This window comes from Mustela nigripes, chromosome 13, assembly GCF_022355385.1.
Source record: "Mustela nigripes isolate SB6536 chromosome 13, MUSNIG.SB6536, whole genome shotgun sequence".
Classification (NCBI taxonomy): domain Eukaryota; kingdom Metazoa; phylum Chordata; class Mammalia; order Carnivora; family Mustelidae; genus Mustela; species Mustela nigripes.
In genome coordinates this window covers 141779688-141795367 of record NC_081569.1, presented here as the reverse complement: position 1 = coordinate 141795367, position 15680 = coordinate 141779688, and the positions used below count along the sequence as shown (strand labels likewise).

General features: G+C 47.9%; 1 protein-coding gene across 8 annotated transcripts in view; it reads right to left on the bottom strand.

The window, feature by feature from the left end:
* The window catches only part of PPP2R5C (protein phosphatase 2 regulatory subunit B'gamma), a 121149-nt gene that overhangs the window by 48619 nt on the left and 56850 nt on the right, over positions 1-15680 (bottom strand). The gene's annotated exons all lie outside the window — the stretch shown is intronic.

Below are 15680 nucleotides of genomic sequence, written 5' to 3'. Positions count from 1 at the left end.
TCTCTAAACCACATTGAGAGGACGGTTCAAGATAAGCCCTCTCAATGCATTTGTGCACTCCACAAGTATCCTCTGAGCGCCAGTTATCACAGACTAGTGCTGTGCTGGGCAAGGAGCGAGGGCCAAGCCAAAGCCCCTGTCTGGGGTGGGGTGGGGGGGCAGACCTTCCCACCAGTGACACCTGCAGGAACAGGCAAGGTGAGCTGAGTGACAGGGGAAGGGCACGTGGGTGTCCCTTGGCTCGATGGCAAACACAGAGCTAGCGGCATCGGTCTGCAAACACATGGAGTCAACACCCCAGCGTGCCACGAAACATGTTTCGTTCCTCATTCTGGGCCACGGTCAACACATAGCACGTAGGATGCCTGGTGATATTCATGAGGACAGCAGTAGAAAAAAAGCACAGATAGTAAGCAACAACACTCACTTGACTCGGTGAGTGCTTGTCTGGGCCAGGGCCATACTAGAAGCTTTATCCACATTTACACATTTATTTTTCCCCCACGTAATCCTTACCACGACACAACAGAGATAAGAAACAAGTCTAGAGGGAAATCTTGGGGCTGAACAGGGAAGGAGCCCTGCACGATCTTCCAGTGCTCTGGGAAGTGTGGAAAACCACCTGCCAGTCTGACAGCTGCCCTGGCGGGGAGGAGCGGGGCGGTGACGCGAGCCCACAGGATTTAGCGATACATACACTAAAACGGGTCCAACACTGGCAAAATGTCTCCGAAGATTTGCAAACCCAGTGAACCAGTATTTTCTTTCTTTCTTTTTTTTTTCTTAAAGATTTCAGTTATTTATTTATTTGACAGAGAGAGAGAGAGAGAGAGAGAAAGAGAAGTCACAAGTAGGCAGACAGAGACAGAGAGGGGAAGCAGGCTCCCTGCTGAGCAGAGAGCCCGACACGGGGCTCGATCCCAGGACCCTGAGATCATGACCTGAGCTGAAGGCAGAGGCTTATTAACCCGCCGAGCCACCCAGGCGCCTCTGAACCAGTATTTTCAAAGTGATCAATAAATCGTGTTACAGTATCGTTCAAGGGCAAGTGAACCACTTGAGTGAAAGTCAGTCCACTGGATTTTAATGGAATAAAATGTACGGACAGCGGGTTCCAAGGTTTCACAATCCACACTGCGTGTTCCTTCAAGAAGCTGCTGTTTAAGTTCTGGTGTCACATTGAGAAAATGTCCCTAACCATCTGAAAAGGCTGTTAAGATACTCTCCTTTCCCCAAACATGCGTCTTCGTACACGTGAACCCAAACATGCGGCACCAGAGCGAATGCAGCAGCAGGCGGGAGAGAGAGATCTGCACCAACATGAAACCACGCCGCTCTCTAAGTTTGTCTTTGTTTCGTAAAATATGGCTCTCTTCATAAAAAACATTATTTCTGTGAACATGTCATTGCCTTTTCTTTTTTTTTTTAAACGATAAGAAGTGAATCTTTCTTTCTCTCTCTCTCTCTCTTTTTTAAGATTTTATTTATTTGTCAGAGAGAGAGAAAGCTCACAAGCAGGGGGAGCAGCAGGTTGAGACAGAAGCAGGCTCCCCGCTGAGCAAGGAGCTCCATGTGGGACTGGATCCCTGGACCCTGGGATCATGACATGAGCCAAAGGCAAACACTTAACCGACTGAGCCACCCAGGCGCCCCTTGGCTTATTATTCTTTATTTTAGTATATGTGCTGCCAAAGTGATAAATATAATAAAAATACACTTTATTTTTCTGCTTTAATTTGGAATAGGTTCAATATTGGAAGGTAAGCCCACATACACGAAAGCTCCTACATAATTTTTAGGAGTATGAAGGGGTCCTGAGCCCAGAGACCTGCTGTCCCCCCATCCACCTGCACCCCAGTGAGCACCCCCGTGCCCTTGGGCTTTCCTGCTTTCAGTCGCTCATGTCGTCACCCTCTTCACAGCGAGGGTCACTCCCTGCTCAGAGTCCCTCTCCAAGGCCTGTCCTTCTGTCCTGGCTGGATGAGGCGCCGTGTTCTGAGCCAGCCGCTCAGGACCTGCTGTGGCTTGAAACACAGTCAGCGATCCTGCGTAGTATTTTTTTTGCTTCCCCACACCTGTTCCTTGAGGGCGGGGGCCAGGTGATTATGTTTTCTAGTTCTCCGCACCCCCCAATGCAAACAGCAGGCATGCAGACATTGCCACCTGAATGGACATATTTGGTGGGAAACTGTGGTTCCCACAGAAGCGGCACAGAGCAGGGCGAGGGAATCAGGAGACACTGCCCAAGGGACACTTAGGAAAGCGCAGGTTCGAACCTGATTTATCAACATTCTGAGTGCTCAGTGACCATGCAATCATTTTAAACAGTGACCATCTGTTTGGGTCCAACCTTTTCCAATGAAAAGGTTTCCTTTTCTTTCTTTCTTTCTTCTTTTTTTTTTTTTTTTTATAGTACTTTTAAAATTTATTTGACAGAGATCACAAGTAGGCAGAAAGACAGGCAGAGAGAGAGGAGGAAGCAGGATCCCCGCTGAGCAGAGAGCCCGATGCGGGGCTCGATCCCAGGACCCTGGGATCATGACCTGAGCCGAAGGCAGAGGCTTAACCCACTGAGCCGCCCAGGCGCCCCAAGGTTTCCTTTTCTGAACTACTTCCTCGCTTGACTTCCATCCTCTCTCCACGCTACCCTTCATTCACCCTCCTGTTTGCCAGGATCACTTAATGTGCTCAGTCTGTCATCATGGCTTGTATGTTTGGACCCTACCTGCATTCTCGTGTTCTGGACTCCAGGAAGCAAAGAAGCCTGTGTTTGCCGCCAAGAGACACCTGATGACGACCGAGAGAGATGCCGGGAGCTCAGACTGCGTGCCCGAGGCCACCATGCCATTAAGTGGCGGGGCACACGTAGGACACTCTACTCTACTCTAGAGTAAGGGCATGCTGGGGTCACTTGGGGTGCTGCTACATCCCACATACATCGAAGCTCCCAAAAGCATGGTTCACTTTAACGCAGTGTGAGAACGGACATTCAGAATAAAGACAGAGTTGTCACCAAAAACACTAAAACAAGTCTGCTCCAATTAAGAAAGAAGAGCAGAGGGGGCCTGGGTGGCTCAGTCGTTAAGCCTCTGCCTTTGGCTCAGGTTTTGATCCTGGGATCCTGGGATCCAGCCCTGCGCTGGGCTTCCCGCTGAGTGGGGAGTCTGCTTCCCCCTCTATGCCTCCCCCAGTGCCTGCTCAATCTCTGTTAAGTAAATAAAGGCAACAAAATTTCAACTTTTTGGAAATTGTGTCAATTCTTCCAGGGTACGAAACAGCTAAGGTGTCATGGTACTATTTTCATTTACAGTTTACCAAAAAAGTCTGTGACTATAATCTCACGAACTGTATCTTTTTGAAAACTCATTTGTTTATTTTCATAACTTCACGGTTTAAGAGTTTTAAAAACCTTTTAAATTAGCACTGCTAATCTCGAAAGAACAAGGTATGCGTCGCATGAGCTGGGCCGAACTTGACTCTCCTCCCCTGATTATCCAAGTAACATGAGCAGAACATTACAAAACCAACCAGACCCCGAGGTGCTGGTACATTACATTTCTGTATTCCAAACGCAAGACCCCCGCACTCTTAGTAAGCCACCGCCCTGCATTTGACCCAAACCTTACAATTACTTTCATGAAGCAGAATAAAAAAAATGGGCTCTGAATTCTGCCCATGAGGGACAGTGGCTTACTTTCCTTTTAAATTGCAGACAGACTACTAACACGGACAGATGTGTTTCAGAACGCGTGGAAGAAGCCTTGATCCCAACAGGGACTAACAGCTAAGCTGCACCAGGAGATAAAACTCAGTAGCAGCCTGTGGGTGCTGCCAGGAACCCCAGTGAGGGACTCTTCAACTGCGGCGGCGGGGGGGGGGGATTAAGAAGTCCACCTGCCCAGGACAAGCCCAGCCCTACACTGAAACTGCTAAGAGCAAGAGGGAAATTAAAGAGAAGATCACAGTTCTGGCAGAGGACATTCTTTATTATTACTTCTTAAGTTAAGAACTGTTACATTTTGCACACATAGTATCACAAACACCTTGGGTCTATATAAACCTTTCAGGTACCGCCCCCCCCCCCCGACCCCCATTCTCATGACTCTGGTTAATTGTGCACTTGGGACAATTCTCAGTTATTTCACAGTAAATCTTGAAGGATACCCAGCAGCAAGATGTAGGGTCACAGCCATGCCGAACCGGGAGAGCAGCAAAGGACACCAGCCCATGAGAAACAGCACAAACCGCGCAGGGAGACGACCGTGTCTTTCTTTTAAAAATGTACGCAGTGAAAGGAAGCCAGTCATCTGTGACAGACAGAGCCGCTCCGTGAAGGTCGCCATCCGCGCAGGGCGAACACGCCCCATTTTAGTTTCACACGCACTCCTGGCCCCCCTGTGACAGAGGCAGCGTGCCTCCACCTGCCCCACCAGAGCAGCCACAGAGGGGGCAGAGCTCCCAGGTGCCTCCACCTTCTTCTTGTAATCCACACGCAGTCTACAAGCCACACACCAGACACTGAAGCTGCTCTGGGTCCTCAGTCTGGAGACCACTGCAGGCTTTCCCCAGGGAGCCCTAAATGGCTAACCGCATTCCCAGCCAGCCTCATCAGAGTGTTTTTATAGTTTTATAGTTTTCTCTTAAAATGTGCCATATATTTTTTAGATTTATTCTTAGGTAGTTACATTCTGATGTCACTGTGAACAGTATCTTTAAAAAAATTTAACTGCTGCTGCGACACACACACAATGATTTTGGGGACTACTTCTGATGTAGCTACCCCTGCTTACCTCTTATGAATCCTGCCATGATTATCTGTGTATCTTTTCTGTGAATACCATCCTTTCCCTTGTAAAGACTGACGGTGCTCTTTCTCTTGCCTGAGCAAAGTGCCAGGATGTGGCGGGACCAGCTCCTTTTGCTTCTCCAAGCTCAGAGGGAAGCTCCTACCAGATCCCACGGGGCTGGACGAGTGCCAGGTGTGCGCGGACTCTGTGGGTAACATCGACCTGATGAAGAACCTGGCCTGTAGATTCAGTGCTGTCTCATCCCTACCCCATCAGGACTTTTACAGAACGGAGGTGCATGGATCTCGAATGCACAGGAAAGACCCTCTTGGAGAAGAATGGGGCAGGGGCAACCTGCTGTTCCAGAAATAAGTAGACTTACTTAAACCTTTATTAACAAAAACAGCCAAGCCACAGCGAACAGAGGTCAAGAAACAGGCATGCGCATATATGGAGCCTTGATTTACAATAGAACTGTATTCCAGAACAGCAAAGAAAAGTCAGCTTTTCCAATATAAGACACTGGGACAACCAGGTACCCAGGGACAGAGGGAAGGGAGGGAGGGAGGGAGGAACTGGATCCCATCATACGTAAAAATAAAACAGAAGCTCCTGCTGGGTTATGACTTAAGTTTGAAAGATAAAACTCTAATGCGTTAAGAAAATAATACGGAAGAGTATCTGATGTCAAGAAAGTGGAGGGTTTTATTTTTGTTTTTTGTTTTTTTGAGTATAGCCGACACAATGTGGCATTAGTTTCAGGTGTACAACAGTGGTTCAACAACTCGATACTCTATGCTGTGATCCTAAGTGTGGTCACCATCTGTCACCACGCGACACTACTTGATACTACTGATTATATTCCCTACGCCCTATCTTTGTTTCCCATGGCACGTTCATGCCATAACTGGGAGCCTGTATCTCCCATTCCCCTTCACCCATTTTTAAAAGATTTTATTTTATTTCAGAGAGAGCGAGAGAGAGAGAGAGCACGAGCGTGTATGTGAGCAGGGGGAGGGGCAGAAGGAGATGGGGAGAGAATCCCAAGCAGACTCCGTTCTGAGTGTGGAGCCTGACGCGGGGCTTGGTCTCACAACCCTGAGATCACGATCTGAGCTGAAACCAAGAGTTGGAGGTGACCAGGCGCCCCTTCCCCCCCACCCACTTTGTCCATCTTCCCGCCCTCTCCCCTCTGGAAACCATCAGTTTGCTCTATTTACAGGTCTCAGTCTGCTTCTGGTTTTGTTCTTGAGATTCCACAGTATCTGTCTTTCTCGGACTGACTCATTTTACTTAGCATTACACCCTCTAGCTCCATCCGTGCTGCTGCAAATTGCACGATCACATCCTTTTCCCACCGAGTAACGTTCCATTGTACTTATGTGTGTACACACCACATCTCCTTCATCCGCTCATCTATCAACGCATAATCCTGGTTACTGGAAGTAATGCTGCAATGAACACAGAAACGCATTTATATCTTTTTGAATTACTGTTTTCATTTTTTGGTGTAAATACTCACCAGTGGGATACCGAATCTTAACAGTGTTCGTCTTTTTCTTTCTTTCTTTTTTTTGAAGAAGTTCCATACTGTTTTTCACAGTGACTACACCAATTTACATTTGCACCGACAGTGCACGAGGGTTCCTTTTTCTCCGCATCTGCCACCACTTGTTATTTCTTGTCTTTTTGATTCTAGCTGTTCTGACAGGTGTAAGGTGGTATCTTATTGTGGTTTTCATTTGCATTTCCCTGATGATGAGTGATGTTGAGCGTCTTTCCATGTGTCTTCTGGCCATCTGTATGTCTTTGAAAAAATGTCCATTCAGGCCCTCTGCCTATTTTGTAATCCGATTATTTGTGGCTTTTTTGATGTTGGGTTGTATAAACTCTTTATATATTTCATATATTAACCCCTTACAGGATATATAATTTGCAAGTAACTTCTTCCATTCAGTGGGTTGCTGACTGTCCTTTGCTGTGCAAAACTTTTTAATTTTGATGAAGTCAAAATTTTTGCTTTTGTTTCCCTTGCTTTAGGAGACATATCTAGAAAAAAGTTGCTACAGCCAATAACAGAACTACTGGCTGTTCTCTTCTAGCAGTTTTAAGGTTTCAGATCCTACATTTAGGTCTTTAATCCATTTGAGTTTTATCTTTGTGTTCTTGCACCTAGTTGAACAGCTTTCCCAGCACCACATATCAGACAGACTATCTTTTCCCCATGGTATATTCCTTGCCTCATCATAGATGGATCACGTAAGCATGGGTTTGTTTCTGGGTGCTCCAATCTGTTCCACTGTTCTCCGGGTCTATGTTAGCCACACTGTTTTGATTACTATACCTTTGTACCATAACTTGAAATCTGGAACTGTGATGCCTCCAGCTTTGTTCTTCTTTCTCAAGACTGCTTTAGGTATTCAGGGTTTTTTGTCGTGCCCTACAAATTTTTGCAATGTTTGTTCTAGTTCTGTGAAAAATGCATTGCTATTTTGATAGTGCACTGAATCTGTAGACTGCTTTGGGTAGTATAGACATTTTAACAATATTAATACTTCTAATCCATGAATATGGTATACCTTTCTATTTATTTGGTCATCTTCAATTCCCTTCATCAGTGTTTTACAGTTTTCAGAACACAGATCTTTCATGTCCTTGGTTTATTCCTAGGTATTTTTATTCTTTTTGATGCATTTTTGAATAGAATTTTTCTTAATTTCTCCTTCTTCTATAGAAATGCAACCAATTTCTGGGTATTAGTTTTGTGCAACTGATTCACTGTGCAAATTCACTGATTACTTCTAATAGTTTTTTTGGTGAGGTCTTTACCACATATAGTATTATGTCTTCTGCAAATGACATTTCATTTCTTCTAGAGGTGTCTGTCTGTTACGGCTAGAACTTCCAGTATCATGTTGAATAAAAGTGGCAAGAGTGGTCATCCATGTCTTTTAGAGGAAAAGCTACCAGTTTTTTACCATCGAGTATAATACTACCTGTGGGTTTTTTTTTACATACGGCTCTATTTTCAACTTTTTGAGGAATCTCCACACTGTTCTCCAGAATGGCAGCACCAGCCTGCATTCCCACCAACAGTGTAGGAGGTTCCCCTTTCTCCACATCCTCGCCAACATGTCATTTTCTGACTGGTGAATTTCAGCCATTCTGACTGGTGTGAGGTGGTATCTCATTGTGGTTTTGATTTATATTTCCCTGATGGTGAGTGATGTTCAGCACTTTTTCATGAGACTGCTGGCCATTTGGATGTCTTCTTTGCAGAAATGTCTGTTTGTTTCTTCTGCCCATTTTTTGATTGGATTATTTGTTCTTTGAGTTTGACAAGTTCTTTACAGATTTTGGATACTAGCCCTTTATCTGATATGTCCTTTGCGAATATCTTCTCCCATTTTGTCGGTTGTCTTTTGGTTTTGTCAACTGTTTCCTTTGCTGTGCAGAAGGTTTTGATCTTGACGAAGTCCCAATAGTTCATTTTTGCCCTTGCTTCCCTTGCCTTTGGCAATGTTTCTAGGAAGAAGTTGCTGCGGCTGAGGTCAAAGAGGTTGCCGCCTGTGTTTTCCTCAAGGATTTTGATGGATTCCTGTCTCACACTGAGGTCTTTTATCCATTTTGAGACTATTTTTGTGTGTGGTATAAGGAAATGGTTCACTTTCATTCTTCTGCATGTGTTCGTCCATTTTTCAGTAATGATCATTTTAATGTGTTGTTGTATGTGGTTTGCTAATATTTTGCCAAAGATTTCTAAATCTATGTTCATCAGGGATATTGGCCTGTAGTTTTCTTATTTTGTGGTGTCCTTATCTGGTTTTGGTATCAGGGTACTGCTGGCCTGGTAGAATATATTTGGAAGCTTTCCTCCTCCTCCTGTGTTTTGGAATAATTTGAGGCATTAACTCTTTAAATGTTTGGAAGTACTTCCTTGTGAAACAATCTGGTTCTGGACTTTTATATTTTGGTAGGTTATTTTTTTGAGGCAGTTTTTTTTGATTAGTGATTCACTTTTATTACTAGTAACTGGTCTGATCAGATTTTCTATTTCTTCTATATTCAGCTTTGGAAGACTGCATGTTTTTAGGAATTTATTCATTTCTGCTAGGCTGGCTAATTTGTTGGCATAAAATTTTTCATAGTAGTCTCTTTTATATTTCTGTGGTGCTGGTTGTTACTTCTCCTTCATTTCTGATTTTACTTATTTGGTTCTAAGAAGAAGTTCTTAACATATAAAAATAATAATAATTAAAAGATTGATAAACTGAATATATAAGTTAAACTATTTTTCCTCATCAGTACGCCACCAAGAATGCAAAGGCAGGCCACAGAGTATGAACTATCTGAATATATAAAGCCAAAAGACTCCTCTTGGGGCGCCTGAGTGGCTCAGTGGTTTGGGCTGCTGCCTTCGGCTCGGGTCAGGATCTCAGGGTCCTGGGATCGAGCCCCGCATCAGGCTCCCTGCTCCGCAGGAAGCCTGCTTCCCTCTCTCTCTCTCTGCCTGCCTCTCTGCCTACTTGTGATCTCTGTCTGTCAAATAAATTAAAAAAAAAAAAAAAAAAAGACTCCTGTCCTGTGAGCCAGGAACTGCATTCCTGGGCATAACCTATGAGTCTCACGCACATGCAGCACAATGTAGGTAAGAGAATGCTCACACCAGCACTAAGAGTCCAAACTGGAAACAACCTGAACGTGCACGAGCACTGGATGTTCTAGAACATTCTGAAACTATGCAGATGAGTGAGCCCTATACGATATGAACAAATCTTACAAAACACTGTTGAGTGAAGAAGCTGAGATAAAAAGGATTTATTCAGTATGATTTCATGTTTACAAAGAGGGTATAGACATAGGTGTCCCTCAACCCATTCTGGACCCACAGGGGGCTCCGGGGTGCCTGGTCTAGGTGGTGGTTATGTGAGTATTTGCTTATAATTATTCATTAAGCTTTGTTTTATGTGCTCTGTATATGAGCTGTATTTCAAACTAAAAAGGCTACAGAATAAGTGCATGTGGCAAAACCATAAAAACAGAACAACCCTCAAAGGCACGTAAGGACACAAAGAGATGACTCTCCTTCTTCCGTACCCATCCTCTGCCTCTATCTCCCCTCCCAAAGGCAGCCACTGTCCCCAGAGTGGGAGTCTTGCAGGACCGCCCTGCATGGGGCCTCCCACAATGGCAATGAACCAATGAACCAACACTGACAACTTTGAAATTAACCTTGACCTACTTGGGACCAGAATACACATACAGACACACACAAAATCCCAACACATTCTCTATTGCACATAGAGCTCATGTTGGAGACCTTAAGCTCTGGGTATCTTTTTTTAAATTGAAAAAATTTCCTAATCAAAATGAGGTTCTAAGTGACGTCTATTTTTTTCCATTTACATAAAGTTTCCTACCTTTCCTTCTCTCTTAAAGATCAGCAATTACAATCCCAAATGCGTAACAGAAAAACGGTAGTATGACTTGTTATCAGATCTAAAACATCTGATATGAAACCATACGGATGTGGAAACTAAGGTCTTAGGGTAGGCCCCAACCTTCACGATGTTGCCTGCACCGTAAGGACTTCATTTTAAAAATTCATCCCACGCATACCCGCCAGGCACCGTACTAAGCTCTGACGACTCCAAAGTGAATTAAAACACGACACTGACCTGAAAGGAAAATGACGAAACCATGTGAGAAGCGCCATGAGCGCCGCGGGAGGTGCGAGGGGACCCAGGGGATTGGACGGCAGGATGGGTCTTCGGGAAAGTTTGTCTTGGGGGGTACCTGAGCTCGGTCTCAGGAGCAGAGCAGGAGCTCAGTGAGTTCCGCTGTGGAGGGCCCGGGACCACACTCGGTGGAGAAGAGTGAGTTTCCAGGGCTCTCTTCTCACACCACAGCGACCTGAAGTTACAGCACAAATTCGACAGGAAAATCAATCTTCCTCCCAAAGACAGAACCTTAAATGAGCAGAACATTGCTTATACTATATAAACCCCGAATTAATACCCCGGATCCTTAATCCTTAATCACACTGGATTCTTAATCCTAAATTTGCATAGAGGAGGAACTCTGTCTTGTCACCTTGTTCCCCTCAGTATCTAAAACGGGACCAGCACATATGCGACCTCAAATACTTGTGGGACGAACAAAGCAGGGAAACACACTCGGGTAATCTAACAAGAGGTACCGTAATTCAAGTCGATTTATGTATCTGAACAGAAGGCAACGTCTGCATAAACTCTCCAGGAAACAACCAGGCCTTCAGAGGCACTGCCTGCGTGGGCATTTGGGCACTCAGCTCTGAGGCACTCTGACAGGAGACCCTGACGGTACTGGGAGCAGACCGGCGTCAGTCACAGAGGGCTGTCACAGAGGAGAGACGCAGCCTGATCTGGGGATGAGAAAGCTCACTCCAGAGGTGACAGAGGAACTGCAGTGAAGGTGCCAGAAGCAGGAAGACTGAGTCACGAGACGAGGACCGAGTACAATCTAGAGCCCATCCGTCTCTCGGGAGGCCAACCCCTCCTCAGTGTGCTGGCCTGGCAGGGCCCCTTCTGGAAGCGGTTGGAGCTCTTACTTCAGGAAGCCCAAACTTTCACAACTTGAAAGCATGATAACTCAACACAGCTGGGTGAGACATCGACTTCCACAGAGACCGACTTCAAACCCCGACCCTGGGCACCCGCATGGCCCCCAAACTGAGTCAAACCTCTCCATCTGCACCTAACTTGATTATATTCAAAATTATAGTAAATCTTTCCCAGTGTCAAAATGCTTTTCTCACTGGTCTATCCATTCTTTTTTTTTTTTTTAAAATAGTATTTTATTTATTTATTTGACGGGGGGGGGGTGCGGGGCATGCTCGCGTGCACAAGCCGGGGGAGCAGCAGAGGGAGAGAGGAGGAAGCAGGCTCCCACCGAGCAGGGAGCCCGATGCGGGGCTCGATCCCAGGACCCTGGGATCATGACCTGAGCCAAAGGCAGACGCTTAATGACCGAGTCACCCGGGTGTCCCAGTGTCTGTCCATTCTAACGGACACATTCTCCACCTCAGTGTCCCCGAATCACACTCTCACTTCTTCCTCTCCTTCTTGGTAATCCTTCAGACACGCTGGGCCTACGTCAATCAGCGGTGTCAGACTGCTGCCCGTGTGGCCAGGCTTCTCGGTGGGTGTCACACACTCCACACAGCCCAGGTGCACCTGCCGGGTTTCGTCCACACCACCGAACGTGGGGAGCAGACAGGCCTGTGAAGAACCATGTCTCCACGCTGAGAGCGCGGGTGTGCTGGAGGTGCCCAGTTCTCTCTGCCTGCACCTGTGCCGTGCTCAGTGGGGGTCCCAGGAGAACCCCCGAGAGGCACTGAGCATTCTTTCCTGGTGTGAGCGGACTGAGGCTGTCCTTTCCCAGTCCCTCCAGGGGGAAATCCGGGGCTCAGACAGAAGGAAAGCACTGTCCGCCAAACTAATTTGGACAGCGATCTGGTAACGGAAGGCCGGCCAGCAGCTTCTGCCGTTACACTTTTGCTTTCAGTGTGTTTTATTAGGGACAATCTATGGCTCAAAATCCATCATGAATGTTCCCTTTCAAATCCCAGTTCTGCAGCTTTTTCGGCTTTCTTACCCGCACTCACCAAGTTTATATTCCTCCTTCCCAGAGGAACAGATCTGCTGACCCGAGGGCCACGTCTGGGGGTGGACGTCTGCTCAGGATGGCAGGTCTTGGGGAAACCCCGCAGCCCAGCATCTCCCCACAAACCCGACGTGCTCCTTCTCTGACACCGGAGATCCTCTCTCTCCTTTTGGTTTTTCTACATTTGTCCAGAGAGAAAAGGGTCTGCCCACTGGCCCCCAGCCCGTCACTCCCTCTCATGAAATTACAGCACAGCTTAATGAGGGAGACCTTTTCATTTGAAAAAGCAGCCGCTGGAGCCTGGGTGTAGTCCCTTCGTGTTCTGAGCCTCCCTGAGAACCGAGAACCGGCAGCCTCCTCCAGCGAGTGGGTGAGGAAGGCCCAAAGCCGCAGGTCAGGCTCAGATAAGACACAGGCCATGCGAGCCTGGTTTCCTCAGGAAAGCTGCTCATTAAGGCAAGAGAATCTTCCAGCGAAGGAAGCCACATGAGAGAAGCAAACTGACTTCTTGTCTAGACTTCACTGCAGTGAGAACATGGAGAAGTCATGGCATTATTCTCAGCCTCAGATTCCTGAAGCTATTAAAACCCCTTGTCGGCATACCTGTGTCGTTAGGAGGGTGTCCCCACCTCCATACCTATGAGGAATTCAAGAGATACCGGCAAGTCGGAGGCCTTGTGTTCTGGTTCATTTTAATTGGGAAGGATGAAGACAGGTCAAACTTCTAGGGATAAAGATATGAATCCAAAACAGACTGATGGACACAAGGCCAAATTTCCTGCTTAAGAATTCAGTTCTAGCTGAGCTTATGTAAACAATTAGGCCAAGTTTGTGAAAACTGGACTTGTTTTTCAAATAAATTACTCCTGATTTGGAAAAAAAAAATCAGTTCTAAAGTGGCTTGTGGGGAATGAAGTTAGACAGCTACCATTAGTACAAATTACTGAACGTTCAACACCTCTGGCTGTATCACTCCATCTTCCACTGAGACCAGCATTTCTGATGAAATGTTGAATAATATGATGTGTCTGGTCACCAACACCTCCAGCAACACAGCAGCTCATTTATTGAAAGCACAAGGAAGGCAGCCTTTCAGGAAAAATCACTGCTTTTATGACATCTGACATAGAAGAGACTGCAGAGGAAGATTCCAGAACTTCTAATATGCTTACTGGCAGAACCGGGGAGAGCTAGGAGAAGGATATACTGAAGACGCACCCAGAGGAGAGCGGTTCCTTCTGGACATGAGCACTCTTACCACGAATCCTGGCCTCTCTGCACATGATGTCCGGCCCAGAGCTGCAGCGGGAACGGTCCATGGAGGACACACTCACTAAGTCTGGGGGGCCTGTGAGCTGGGATCCGCAGAGGTTGAGCCCTAGGAAACCTTGAAGTTGGGGACCATGTGTGTGCATGTGAGTGCACGCCCGCCCTCCAGGGAGGTGACACAGATAAAAAGAGGTGCTGGCCCCCTCCAGGGCCCCTCCCGGGAGCTGCTGACCTCTCTCAGCAGCGTCCACCGCCCCACCCCACCAGGAGTACATACTAATTAGCATTCATAACTTCCTGTTCTGGGTTCCAGTCTTTATCTTCCTAGGCCATCAACCAAAGCCTGTCAAGAGGCCAACTGTGTCAGGGCCACCCGCCAGCAAAGGTAGGTGACACTCCTCCTGTCCCCAAGGGCCAGTGGCACCCTGATGGCGGGGCAGTGGCCGACACCCTCTTGGGGACGAGACAGGCCTTCCCTGGGGCCCTTCTGACTGGCCCCAGCCCAGAACTTGGCCTCCTCACTGGAGTCAGAAGGCTGCTCGGGGAGGAACGCAGAGGCACAGAGAGGCCCAGCCTCCCCCTTCCCCACCACCGCCCCCCCTGGAACGGGCACACCACCAACAGGCCACAGAAGCTGATGACGCTGATGGGACCAAATCCCAGCCGCTCCTAACCTGGGATCTGCACACTTCTGGGCAGGGAGAGCCGGGGCCGGGCAGGACAGGGCATCCGGTGTGCGGGCCAGAGTCTGAGGCCGAATGGGAACCTACATCGCTTACGCCTGTTGCATTACCATCTTGAGTGATAACCACATTCTAAAGAGGAGGATTTTCATGCAGAGACTGGAGACAACAGGACTGAAGAACGGACAGCTGCTGGAGCGGGAAGACAGCCCCCTGCCCCTACGTCTGCCCGGCATGACGGGCCCCAGATCCGTGACCCTGGAGGGCGATGTGGCTCACGCGCAGCGCCACGCGTCCTCCCACGCCCGCGCCTCCTGGGACGGGGGCGCCCCTGATGACGAGGTGGCAGGAGTAATTAGCAGTGACACACAGCTCCACAACACAGCTCTCCCCTCTTCCCTGGCACCAGGGGTGCCACGGCTGGGCCGGCAAGTGTACTCCGGTCCTTGGACGAAGCACACACAGCCTGAGGCCACAAGCCAGGCCCGTGGCTGCCCCACTTGTCCAGAAGACACTCCAGCAGGGGCTCCCCGGCCACAAAGGACAACCATGAGGCAAGACAACCCCCCTGGAGGGCTTCACGCCCTCACTATTCTCCTTTGTTCTTTATCTGCTTCTCTTCTTAGTCAACTCTACACCCGGTGTGGGGCTTGAGCTCATGGCCCCGAGATTAAGAGTCGCATGCTCTCCAGGCTGAGTCGGCCAGGCGTCCCCCACTCTCTCTTTTGGGGGAGCACGTGTGTGCTCAGATGCTGGCCGGGGACCGCACGCAGTGCCCTGCTGCTTCACCAAAGGGCCCGATTACATCGCGCCCCCTAAATCCCACACACAATCGAATACATTATGAGCGCACAATGAGCACATCAGCCAAAGCGTCAACCAAAAGGCTCGTTTCTCCCTTGGAGAAGAACAGGCCACCTAAATATCTGATGATTTGTTACTAGTTCAGACAGGAGACACTCTAGTGTTCGGCACGTGCTGAAGATATTTAGCGGGTCCTTTTCCACCTACTTGATCCCACGCTGCGTGGGAAGCTGAGCTGGGGCTTTGGGTCATGTGTTCAGGCTTCCATCCATGGGGCAAAACGCACTGGGTAAAATCTGCCTGGTTATTCCTGGGCCCAGGGGAGGGAGCCTTCTGTGCCAAGAAGAACCACACAAAAGAAGTCCAGCAGGGGAGCTCCAACCTCGTGGTCTCTGAGGCAGTCTGCGTGGGACGTGATGGGATGGAACAGGCGGGGCGGGCTCCTCTGCTTGAGCCTGGGTGGCGGGAACTGCAGGATTCTGGGGAGATGCCC